At 33.0% G+C, this 12083-nt stretch overlaps 1 protein-coding gene across 1 annotated transcript in view; it reads right to left on the bottom strand.

The window, feature by feature from the left end:
* Positions 1 to 11634, bottom strand: part of KAZALD1 (Kazal type serine peptidase inhibitor domain 1) — a 76296-nt gene extending 64662 nt beyond the window's left edge. The window contains exon 1 of the mRNA XM_053692478.1: positions 11474 to 11634. The gene's annotated coding sequence lies outside the window, so the exon portion shown is untranslated. The remainder of the gene's footprint in view (positions 1 to 11473) is intronic.
* Positions 11635 to 12083: the final 449 nt, after the last annotated feature.

Here is a 12083-nt window from a genome sequence, read left to right as displayed (position 1 = left end):
CAAAGACAGGGCATCTCAAATTCCTTCCTTTTATTATCTCTCTGTCCCACCCCCAACTACATAGCTTTTTATATATCATTTTTATTTTTTATGACTTTTTAACTATTTCAAGTGAACTAAACATGATCAAAAACTTTAAAGAGATATGAAACTGATTTGATTTGGGATTAAGACAGTGTATGCAATTTAATACAAAAGTTTCCAATTTATTTCTATTATCAAATTTTCTTTAATCTCATGCTATTCTTTGTTTAAGATATACTTAGGTAGATGTCTCTAGCAGTACATGGCATGAACTAGTGCTGTCTCTTGCAAATGAATAGCATTCTTGCAAATCTGCTGCCATATAATGCCCCAGACACGTGCACACTCCTGAGCTTACGTCCCAGCTTTTAAACAAAAGATACCAAGAGAACAAAAATATTTGATAATAGAAGTAAATTAAAAAAGGTGTTTAAAATTGCATACTCTATCCCGTGATGGCTAACTTTGGCACCCAAGATGTTTTGAAACTACATTTCCCATGATGCTTAGGCACTCTGCAGTCTAGTTGGGCAACATGGGAAATTTAGTTTCTGAAACATCAGGGATGCCATGGTTACCCCTCACTGCTCTATCTCAATTGTGAAGGAAAACATTTGGGTTTCATGTCGGCAGACATATAATATAAATAAATAAATAGCACAAATGTTTTTTTTAAGTGGTCAAGAGTAAAGTCCCAAAAAGGTCCATGTACAGGTGCCTGGCAAAAAAACAACCAGAAAACTATGTGATATTTACAATTTATAATGGATTTTCCATGGAATTTCCTACATTTTAAACCCCCTACAAATAAAAAAAGCCATACTAAGCACTTTTGTGCCGCTGGTTTAATGGCTTGGAATAGACATTATTTTGAGCATATAAGGTTTATTCTTATGTTTTTCATCAGTGTAAACTGGTGCAGAATAACAATATATACAGAGAGGTTATAATCAGATTTAAATATAATGGAGAACAGAACTAAACTGGTGTTTTTTGATGGTGATGTGATATCAATTTAGTAACAAATAACTTTTATGCTTTTGCCTTGTACATTTTAACAAGAATAACTACACCAAGATCATGTTGTCTTTTTACCGTTTTGGGTGTTTTTGGAAGAGCATGATGTGCTGAAAAAAACAATATATATGATTTGTGTGGGTAACTCACAGAATATGAAGAAAAAAATGGGGTTTATTTAGCAGCGCTAAAAAAAAGCTAGGAAATGATGATACCAATCTAATTTATGTTTTATACAATCTATTTTATTTAAAAATTCTTATAACACATAAAAACAACAGCAAATGCTTTTCCTAATTAATAAAGGGACGTCTCCCTTATACAACACTTATAAAAACAGACTAGAACCATATAATCCTAGAATTTCAGGTATAAAGGAATTAATTCTATAGATAACATATGGCAAGCAACAAATTTCTAAGATAAATGGTGAATTAAATATTTAAAAGGCACAAATGTATCAATCCTAATAGCTTTACAGTTCTTCAGTAACAAATTCAGTTATAAAGTTACACAGTTACTTTCCTTGGACATATAATTGGCTCAGGTGTGCTGGATAGTTAAAAAGGCAAAAAACAGCCAATATTCTGATTTAGGTGCCAAAGCAATCGTGGTTAATGGAAATGGTTAATTTAACAGATGAATACCTTGATGTCTTTAAAGTTCAGTTTGCGTGTTTTAAAAAACGTAGTGCAAATTAGTGTAGAGGTACCTTAATCTGTCCTGGTTGCAACCGCTGATTATCTTCACTGTGAGGGATTCACAGACTGTTTGTTCCTGGTGCTTCTGATAAGTCACCTGACCTTCTCTTTGATTCAGAGGTCAGGGGTGATGATCCGTTCTGGTGATGTAGTTATCCTTTTTTTTGTTTTCCTTTCTTCTTATAGCCCAAATATTGTTTTCATCTGGGTTCCCTCAGACTTCTTAAGGTTTGAAGAAATCTTTGGTCAGTGTTTAGCAGTAACACCGTATTCCCTGAAGTTACCAAAGGTAGATTTTAACTTGCAGGGTCAGGAGAAAAGTTTAAAGTTGCAGGGTCACACAGCTTCGTGACAGTAGTAAATGAAGTTTAGTAGAGTGTAGCAGGTCCCATTCAACGCGTTTCACCCTTCTGGGCTTTATCAAGAATGCTTATCCTGCTAGCTTCTGGCTTTTTAAAGGTATGAATGTGTTTTGATTGGTTCCTTCATTTCCTTTTGATTTCTATCAACACCTGTGTGGCTTCCAATGTAAAGGTGGACTTTATTTAAGTTGGTAATGATTGTTTCTGTGTTGTTATTTAGTTACATGATACACAAGGAAGAGAACTTATCATTTCTGCTTTATTAGCATTCACACAATTCAACTTATATATTTCAATTCTAAAGTGCCTTTATTAGATAATATACATTTAGATCGTGCAAACTTAAAATTACCTAAACTGAAACGAAAATATAAGAATCAGAATTACCATTCCCATATCTAGAATTATTGTAAGTGGGTAAAAATTAATGATATATATATATTCCTTTTCAACAAAGGATAGTAAGTTCAACAATTTATAAATTTGTAACAATTTAAAAATGGACGAAACGAAAATATAAGAATCAGAATCATCATTCCCATATCTAGAATTATTGTTAGTGGGTAAATGTTAACGATATATACATATTCCTTTTCAACAAAGGATAGTAAGTTCAACAATTTATACATTTGTAACAATTTAAAAATGGACGAAACGAAAATATAAGAATCAGAATCATCATTCCCATATCTAGAATTATTGTTAGTGGGTAAAAATTAACGATATATACATATTCCTTTTCAACAAAGGATAGTAAGTTCAACAATTTATAAATTTGTAACAATTTAAAAATGGACGAAACGAAAATATAAGAATCAGAATCATCATTCCCATATCTAGAATTATTGTTAGTGGGTAAAAATTAACGATATATACATATTCCTTTTCAACAAAGGATAGTAAGTTCAACAATTTATAAATTAACAATTTAAAAATGGATGTACAATTAAATCAGAAATTATCAATCCCATAACTAGAGTTATTGCTAGTGGGTAAAAATATGGCTTATTCAATTAATTTATTTATTTTAGGGGGATAAAAATTCCTTTTTAATTACTAGAAAAATGAATTTATATAGGGCTTGTACTATCTTTGCCCAAGATAAATTGAAATGTTATTGCTTATTTTATGTATGTGAGTATTTTCTATATAAGTGGCTGATTTAACCTGGAAAATGTTCGCATATTGTAAGAGACTTTTATAAGAAGGGGGAAATGTCTATCTCAGAGTTCAAGCCTCCAGGTTGGAGGGTATTCATTAGGTATATAATTTCAGCTTCTGCCTTTAGGAGTTTATTTTCCCAGTTTCCCCCTCTCCAGTCGGGGTGAACTTTTTTAATTCCCCAATATTTAAAATCTTTAAGGTTGTTGTTGTGTACTTCCCTAAAGTGGCGATAGATATAAGGGTCAAGGTTACCCCTATCTATGCAAGAGAGGTGCTCCCTTATCCTTTCACGGAGCATTCTGGTTGTTTCTCCTATGTAAATTTTTTTACATGAACATTGAATGGCGTAAATAACGCCTTTATCTTGACATCTAATTGTGTCTCTTATTTTGAAAGTAAAGTTTCCACTTTTTGATTTTAAAATCTTTTGTTTACTACTAAATTTACAGGCCCGGCATCTAAAACAGGGGAAAAAACCATTTAAAGGATTTCCGTCTAGGCACCTTTGAGTGTCTTTCTTCTTTATGCTTTTCAATTGACTGGGAGCTAGTAGGCTCTTCAAATTCTGTGCTTTCCTATATATTATTTTTGGGTTTTCCCCCACTTTTCCCCCTATGATGGGATCAGTTTGTACTAAGTGCCTTTAGGTAAGAGGGTAATTTTTTAACATAGCCCTGTAGGTATCCATCTATGTATTTCGAGAGGTTGGAGGTGAGGGAGTTAATACCCGATATTATGGGTCTACCGGGGGGATTATTTAGATTTTTATGAATCTTTGGTAAGAAATATAGAATTGGTATTTTTGGAAATTTTGTAAATAGAAAATCAAATTCTTTTTTATTTATAATTTGTTTTTCTCTTGCATCCTCTAATAATTTGGTTAGTTCACCCAGAAATTTCTTGGTTGGATTTAGTTTTAGTTCCTGATATGTATCCCCTTCATTAAGTAATCTTTGTGCTTCTTCTATATATTTATCTCTGTCCATGATTACAACCCCACCCCCTTTATCTGCCTTTATCAGGATCAAATAAAGATCTTAGAAAGGAAATTCTTAGAAAGAGAATATAGTCCAGAAGTAATCAATGAAGCTAAACAAGAGGTAGATAAGAAAGTAAGGAGGGACCTCTTAGAATATAAAACAAAAGATATCAAAGAAAATCGAGATGAAATTAATGTGCCCTTTATAACTGAGTTCAGTCATGACAACCTAAACATCCAAAGAGTTTTAAAAAAACATTGGCACTTAGTACAAACTGATCCCATCATAGGGGGAAAAGTGGGGGAAAACCCAAAAATAATATATAGGAAAGCACAGAATTTGAAGAGCCTACTAGCTCCCAGTCAATTGAAAAGCATAAAGAAGAAAGACACTCAAAGGTGCCTAGACGGAAATCCTTTAAATGGTTTTTTTCCCCTGTTTTAGATGCCGGGCCTGTAAATTTAGTAGTAAACAAAAGATTTTAAAATCAAAAAGTGGAAACTTTACTTTCAAAATAAGAGACACAATTAGATGTCAAGATAAAGGCGTTATTTACGCCATTCAATGTTCATGTAAAAAAATTTACATAGGAGAAACAACCAGAATGCTCCGTGAAAGGATAAGGGAGCACCTCTCTTGCATAGATAGGGGTAACCTTGACCCTTATATCTATCGCCACTTTAGGGAAGTACACAACAACAACCTTAAAGATTTTAAATATTGGGGAATTAAAAAAGTTCACCCCGACTGGAGAGGGGGAAACTGGGAAAATAAACTCCTAAAGGCAGAAGCTGAAATTATATACCTAATGAATACCCTCCAACCTGGAGGCTTGAACTCTGAGATAGACATTTCCCCCTTCTTATAAAAGTCTCTTACAATATGCGAACATTTTCCAGGTTAAATCAGCCACTTATATAGAAAATACTCACATACATTAAATAAGCAATAACATTTCAATTTATCTTGGGCAAAGATAGTACAAGCCCTATATAAATTCATTTTTCTAGTAATTAAAAAGGAATTTTTATCCCCCTAAAATAAATAAATTAATTGAATAAGCCATATTTTTACCCACTAGCAATAACTCTAGTTATGGGATTGATAATTTCTGATTTAATTGTACATCCATTTTTAAATTGTTAATTTATAAATTGTTGAACTTACTATCCTTTGTTGAAAAGGAATATGTATATATCGTTAATTTTTACCCACTAACAATAATTCTAGATATGGGAATGATGATTCTGATTCTTATATTTTCGTTTCGTCCATTTTTAAATTGTTACAAATTTATAAATTGTTGAACTTACTATCCTTTGTTGAAAAGGAATATGTATATATCGTTAATTTTTACCCACTAACAATAATTCTAGATATGGGAATGATGATTCTGATTCTTATATTTTCGTTTCGTCCATTTTTAAATTGTTACAAATGTATAAATTGTTGAACTTACTATCCTTTGTTGAAAAGGAATATGTATATATCGTTAACATTTACCCACTAACAATAATTCTAGATATGGGAATGATGATTCTGATTCTTATATTTTCGTTTCGTCCATTTTTAAATTGTTACAAATTTATAAATTGTTGAACTTACTATCCTTTGTTGAAAAGGAATATATATATATCATTAATTTTTACCCACTTACAATAATTCTAGATATGGGAATGGTAATTCTGATTCTTATATTTTCGTTTCAGTTTAGGTAATTTTAAGTTTGCACGATCTAAATGTATATTATCTAATAAAGGCACTTTAGAATTGAAATATATAAGTTGAATTGTGTGAATGCTAATAAAGCAGAAATGATAAGTTCTCTTCCTTGTGTATCATGTAACTAAATAACAACACAGAAACAATCATTACCAACTTAAATAAAGTCCACCTTTACATTGGAAGCCACACAGGTGTTGATAGAAATCAAAAGGAAATGAAGGAACCAATCAAAACACATTCATACCTTTAAAAAGCCAGAAGCTAGCAGGATAAGCATTCTTGATAAAGCCCAGAAGGGTGAAACGCGTTGAATGGGACCTGCTACACTCTACTAAACTTCATTTACTACTGTCACGAAGCTGTGTGACCCTGCAACTTTAAACTTTTCTCCTGACCCTGCAAGTTAAAATCTACCTTTGGTAACTTCAGGGAATACGGTGTTACTGCTAAACACTGACCAAAGATTTCTTCAAACCTTAAGAAGTCTGAGGGAACCCAGATGAAAACAATATTTGGGCTATAAGAAGAAAGGAAAACAAAAAAAAGGATAACTACATCACCAGAACGGATCATCACCCCTGACCTCTGAATCAAAGAGAAGGTCAGGTGACTTATCAGAAGCACCAGGAACAAACAGTCTGTGAATCCCTCACAGTGAAGATAATCAGCGGTTGCAACCAGGACAGATTAAGGTACCTCTACACTAATTTGCACTACGTTTTTTAAAACACGCAAACTGAACTTTAAAGACATCAAGGTATTCATCTGTTAAATTAACCATTTCCATTAACCACGATTGCTTTGGCACCTAAATCAGAATATTGGCTGTTTTTTGCCTTTTTAACTATCCAGCACACCTGAGCCAATTATATGTCCAAGGAAAGTAACTGTGTAACTTTATAACTGAATTTGTTACTGAAGAACTGTAAAGCTATTAGGATTGATACATTTGTGCCTTTTAAATATTTAATTCACCATTTATCTTAGAAATTTGTTGCTTGCCATATGTTATCTATAGAATTAATTCCTTTATACCTGAAATTCTAGGATTATATGGTTCTAGTCTGTTTTTATAAGTGTTGTATAAGGGAGACGTCCCTTTATTAATTAGGAAAAGCATTTGCTGTTGTTTTTATGTGTTATAAGAATTTTTAAATAAAATAGATTGTATAAAACATAAATTAGATTGGTATCATCATTTCCTAGCTTTTTTTTTAGCGCTGCTAAATAAACCCCATTTTTTCTTCTTATCCACCATTTAGTTCTCTTTGAGGGAAGAACTTTTTTAGCAGCAGGAATCCACCTTTAGGCGCTCCTATCACACTACACATAACTCACAGAATATGCAAAGAATTGATGTTTAAATGCAAAATACTATAGTTTCAGCACAGGTGTGAGAAATGGCTCTGCAATAAAGGGTTAAGCAAACAGAACATGGAAATTGTAAACATAAGCCAGGGTGAAAAAGAATTCAGTAGAGAACTATCTAGTCTAGCAGTTGTTTAATATAGAATGTATAGATGTTATTAATACACAGGGATGTTATGTACATTCCTTTGCGCTGGTTATTTTTATTACATTTCTGGAAAGCAATTCAGTGTATTTACAGCCCTGTCTGTAATGTAGTAAATTCAAGAAATGTTTTGGAATCTTCAACTTATCAAGTACAATGCTTCAACAAATATTATTAAAGGGATGGATCATGTGAGACAGAGCTCCTTTAGTAAAAATATGTTAAATCAAAGTAAACAGAAAAAGAAGCAGGAAACAACATTTGTTTTAATTAGCACTTATAAATTATCAATGTACCCACTGCCCTCAAGGAGATAAGACAGCTAACATGTTGATAACTTAGGTTGCATTTTGCCTTTTCTGAGTATGAGCAAAACAGACGCCCTGTTTATTTAGTATTCATTCAATGATAAACAGCTCATGTTACTCTAGAAGTTTTATGACATCAAGCTAGATATGCTTTCCTGTAGAAACCCCACCCCCTTGCAGGAATTAATGGACACTGCACAAATGAAGCTTCTAAAAATAAAATGTGAAATCATTTTTAAATGATGAATAGTACATATTTCAATTATTTCTATTAGGTATAAGCCATTGCTTTTTTGTTAAACCAATAAAAAAAAGACTGTTTCATACCCTTTTAAAGGGACATAAACCCCAAATGTTTTTTTTCCCATGATTCAGATAGAACAAACTTTAAAAAAACTTTCTAATGTACTTCTATTATAATTTCTCTTTGTTTTCTTGTTATCCTTTGTTAAAAAGCAGGAAGGTAAGTTCAGGAGTGTGCACGTGTCTGCAGCACAATATGGCAGTAGTTTTGCAACAATGTTATACATTAGCAAGTGCACTAGATGGCAGCACTATTCCTGTCCTACCTATTTAGATATCTCTTCAACAAAGAATAACAGAGAACGATGCAAATGTGATAATAGAAATAAACTGGAAACTTTTTTAAAATAGTATTCTCTATCTGAATCATGAAAGAAAAAAAATTGGGTTTCATGTCCCTTTAAATACCTTTCTTTCATTGGCTGTTTATATCATATTCTTGAAAGTTTTTCTATTTAAACACAATCTCTAATCATAGTTAAAGGACCAGTCAACACATTAGATTTGCATAATCAACAAATGCAAGATAACAAGACAATGCAATAGCATTTAGTCTGAACTTCAAATGAGTAGTAAATTTGTTTATAACAAATTTCAAAGTTATGTATATTTCCACTCCCCTTGTACCATATGATAGCAATCAGCCAATCACAAATGCATATACGTATAGTCTGTGAAATTCTTGCACATGCTCAGTAGGATCTGGTGACTCAAAAATTGTAAATATAAAAGACTGTGCACATTTTTTTTTAATAGAAGTAAATTGTAAAGTTGTTTAAAATTACATGTTGTATCTGAATCATGAAAATTTTATTTAACCTGAGTGTTCCTTTAATACATTTATTTTAATTCATTTCACATCATGCTTTTGCTTTTTAGCCAATAAGCACAAATCTATTGTACATTTCCTAATTTATGCAGAAGATCCCTGCTTTTGAAAGTGGAATTGCAGTCATACGCTATAGAAGCCTGTAGTGTTGGCATCCTAAATACCCAAACTCAACTCAATTTCCTCAACAGTATGCTATGCTTGGCAACTGTTAGGAGACTTTTTAGAGTAAGTAATATGAAATCTGCTTGACTATCAAATGTGGTCTCTGAACTCTCAACCTAAGGAGTTCTGCCTGTGCGACCACAGCATAACAACTTGAATGATACAAATAATAATGCCAGAAGCACAAAATTATCAACATCACATAGCAACATATATAAATTGCAGAACATTCACAATTTAAATAGAAGCATTTTTTTCCAATCTACTTCCAGTAGCAAAAATGCTTCTAAAATAAGTTAATTCTGTTTTTAGGAGGCGTACGTACGCACATATGTGCTTAACCAGATGCTAAACCAAGTGAAAGTTTCATCTTTAGAGACTGATCACACCTTGGACTGATAAGTCATAGCATTTAATATGCAATAATTATAGTCACCATTTATATTTTTTTATTGTTATTATATAGTGTCATATTGTCTTATTGGTCGGTTTTGCGCCCCCTTGAGTGGTGACGTGGGAATGTCATCAGGTTTGTTTTAATTCTGTTTTTAGGAGGCGTACGCACATATGCTGTGATGGACCGTGCACCAGTATCTGAACTCCCCACCTTCTCAGATAGTCAGCAGTGACTTATATAACACAAATACACACCACTACCAGCAATCTGAGCTTAAATACTGGTGCACGAGCACTTACAATATATGTACGTATGCCACTGACAAACAGTAGTAACTTTTACTAGAAGCATTTTTGCTTGTAAAGCACGGCTAATCACCCGTAAGGGTCTCAAGGCGCTGTTCATTTTATCGACCTTGGAAGGATGAAAGGCTGAGTGGATCTCGACCGGGGATCGAACCTGCAACCCTTGGGTTGCTACAGAGCTCAGCCACAGTGCCTTAGCATGCTGAGCTAAGGCACCCCATAAGAAATAATTTGAAATGCACCCGTGCACATTTAATTTTTTACCTTTCCATCCCTTTAAAGGGATACAAAACCCTAACATTTTATTTCATGATTCAGATAAAGTATACCATTTTAAACATCTTTCCAATTTAATTATATCTAATTTGCTTTGTTATCCTTTGTTGAAAAGCATATCTGGGTAGGCTTAGACGCTGGGAGCTAGCTGCTGCTTTGTGGCTGCACATAAATGCTTCCTGTCAATGGCTTACTGATGTGCTCAGCTAGCTCCCAATAGTGTACTGCTGCTCCTTCAATAAAGCATACCATAAAAATGAAGCAACGTTGATAAAAGAAGTAAATTAGAATGTTGTTTACAAATGCATACTCTATCTGAATCAAAAGAATCAAGCAAATGCAACAGTGTATCCAAATCTTGCAAATTCTTATCAACAAACAGAATGGATCTGGTTTCAATAGAAAGCTGAAGATATTTAAACAAAGTAGAACTGTCAGCTGTGGGAGGCCCATTCTTATGATTTCATACTGCTTATCTACAAGGGATTACAATTCAGCTGTACAAAAAGACCTCCTGAGCCAAGTCAGCTGTATGCAGGGGATATGTTTGTTTTCATATGACCACTGCACAGTATGAGGGTTCATTTTTCTCTCCTGGCATAACCTTTAGGTTTTATAGAAAAGATTCTTCTCTTTATGAATGTGTGTTTAATTTGCACCTCACTACCCAATCTAGTCTCTAAAGCACTATATCATTTTACTACTGTCTGGATCACATCATGAGAAAGTTTTAAAGCTACAGATCTTGTGTTTTCACCTTTTGAGTTTGTTTTAAAATAAAAGCTACTGGCATTTAATAAAACAAATATTAAAATAATGAGTGAAGCCAATATTATGGAAGTGTCAACATCAGTTAAAAACACAACACTTTTAAATAACAGTTTTGTTTTTCAGCAAACCCATCAAATAAAGATTTGTTTAATAAAAAAAACATAAACATTATATCACATCCATGGATATGTCTGAAGAATCTGAAATATTGCCAAATAAAATAATCCTAAACTCCATAGCAAAACAGTGCAGTGCATTGTAGATCCGTCTGGAAAACTAGATTGGACTAAATTGATCTCTATTTTTTCTGCAAATACATTAGGAAAGCAAGCAAAAATTCATAACAATGTTATTTAGAATTGAGGAATAATATTCAAAAAAGCAACTTTCTTTTGAGTCTAGGAACTGTCTGCTATAATATTAAAAACATATAGTAACTTCATTACATATTGATTTTTTTTTTACTTGAAATTTTAAATAAAAACATTTTTTAAGACACACTGGAAATTATACTAAATTCCAGAAATTATATTTAAGAAAGAAATATAGTTGATTACCAAAGCAGTTGTACAAATATTGTACAATATGGATTAGAAAAATGCAAGCTTGCCCTGTTAAAGAGCATGCACTTACCTTTTGTGAAATCTCAGTAAAATTGATGCAATTAAGAAGCTTTCAGTCTCGCTGGAACTCCTTTTAAGCTGTCTCTCACAAGGTCCTGAGGGTCACTAGCAGCAAGTGATGTGTACTTGAAGGGTTACAAGCACTGCAGTAGGAGATTGCTTTCTATCTAGCTTTTCTACAGTGTTTGAATGAGCACTAGTAGTGATGTTGAAATGTGATGCCTCACTGGCCCATCCCCCCCATTACACAGACCACTGTTGAGATCTTTTTCTACTTGTGTTTCTCCTGAATGAAAAAACAAAGTCATACATGTTAAAACATGGACCCCTGTGTTCAAGTGTAATCAATACAAACAACAATATGATAGGTCAGGTCTCTAAGTCTCTGAGTAGAGTCTCAAAGTAAGCAGCTCATATTCCCCATATTCCCACCTCTCTAGAAGCAGCACAGTAGTGGGCTTAACTCAAAGCACAGTAAGGGCTTTAACCCAAGTGCAAAGCTAATTTTTTTTAAAGTGCATTATTTTCAGGTAAATATCTGATATAAGATTATTTATTAGATTTGTCCATTTTTTTATTTTTTTTTTAAATAAGCGACCTCACAGGCATTTTTACTCAGT

Source organism: Bombina bombina, chromosome 9 (assembly GCF_027579735.1).
Source record: "Bombina bombina isolate aBomBom1 chromosome 9, aBomBom1.pri, whole genome shotgun sequence".
NCBI classification, from domain to species: Eukaryota; Metazoa; Chordata; class Amphibia; order Anura; family Bombinatoridae; genus Bombina; species Bombina bombina.
Note: the sequence above shows the minus strand (reverse complement) of the source record. Positions and strands in the feature narration are given on the sequence as shown.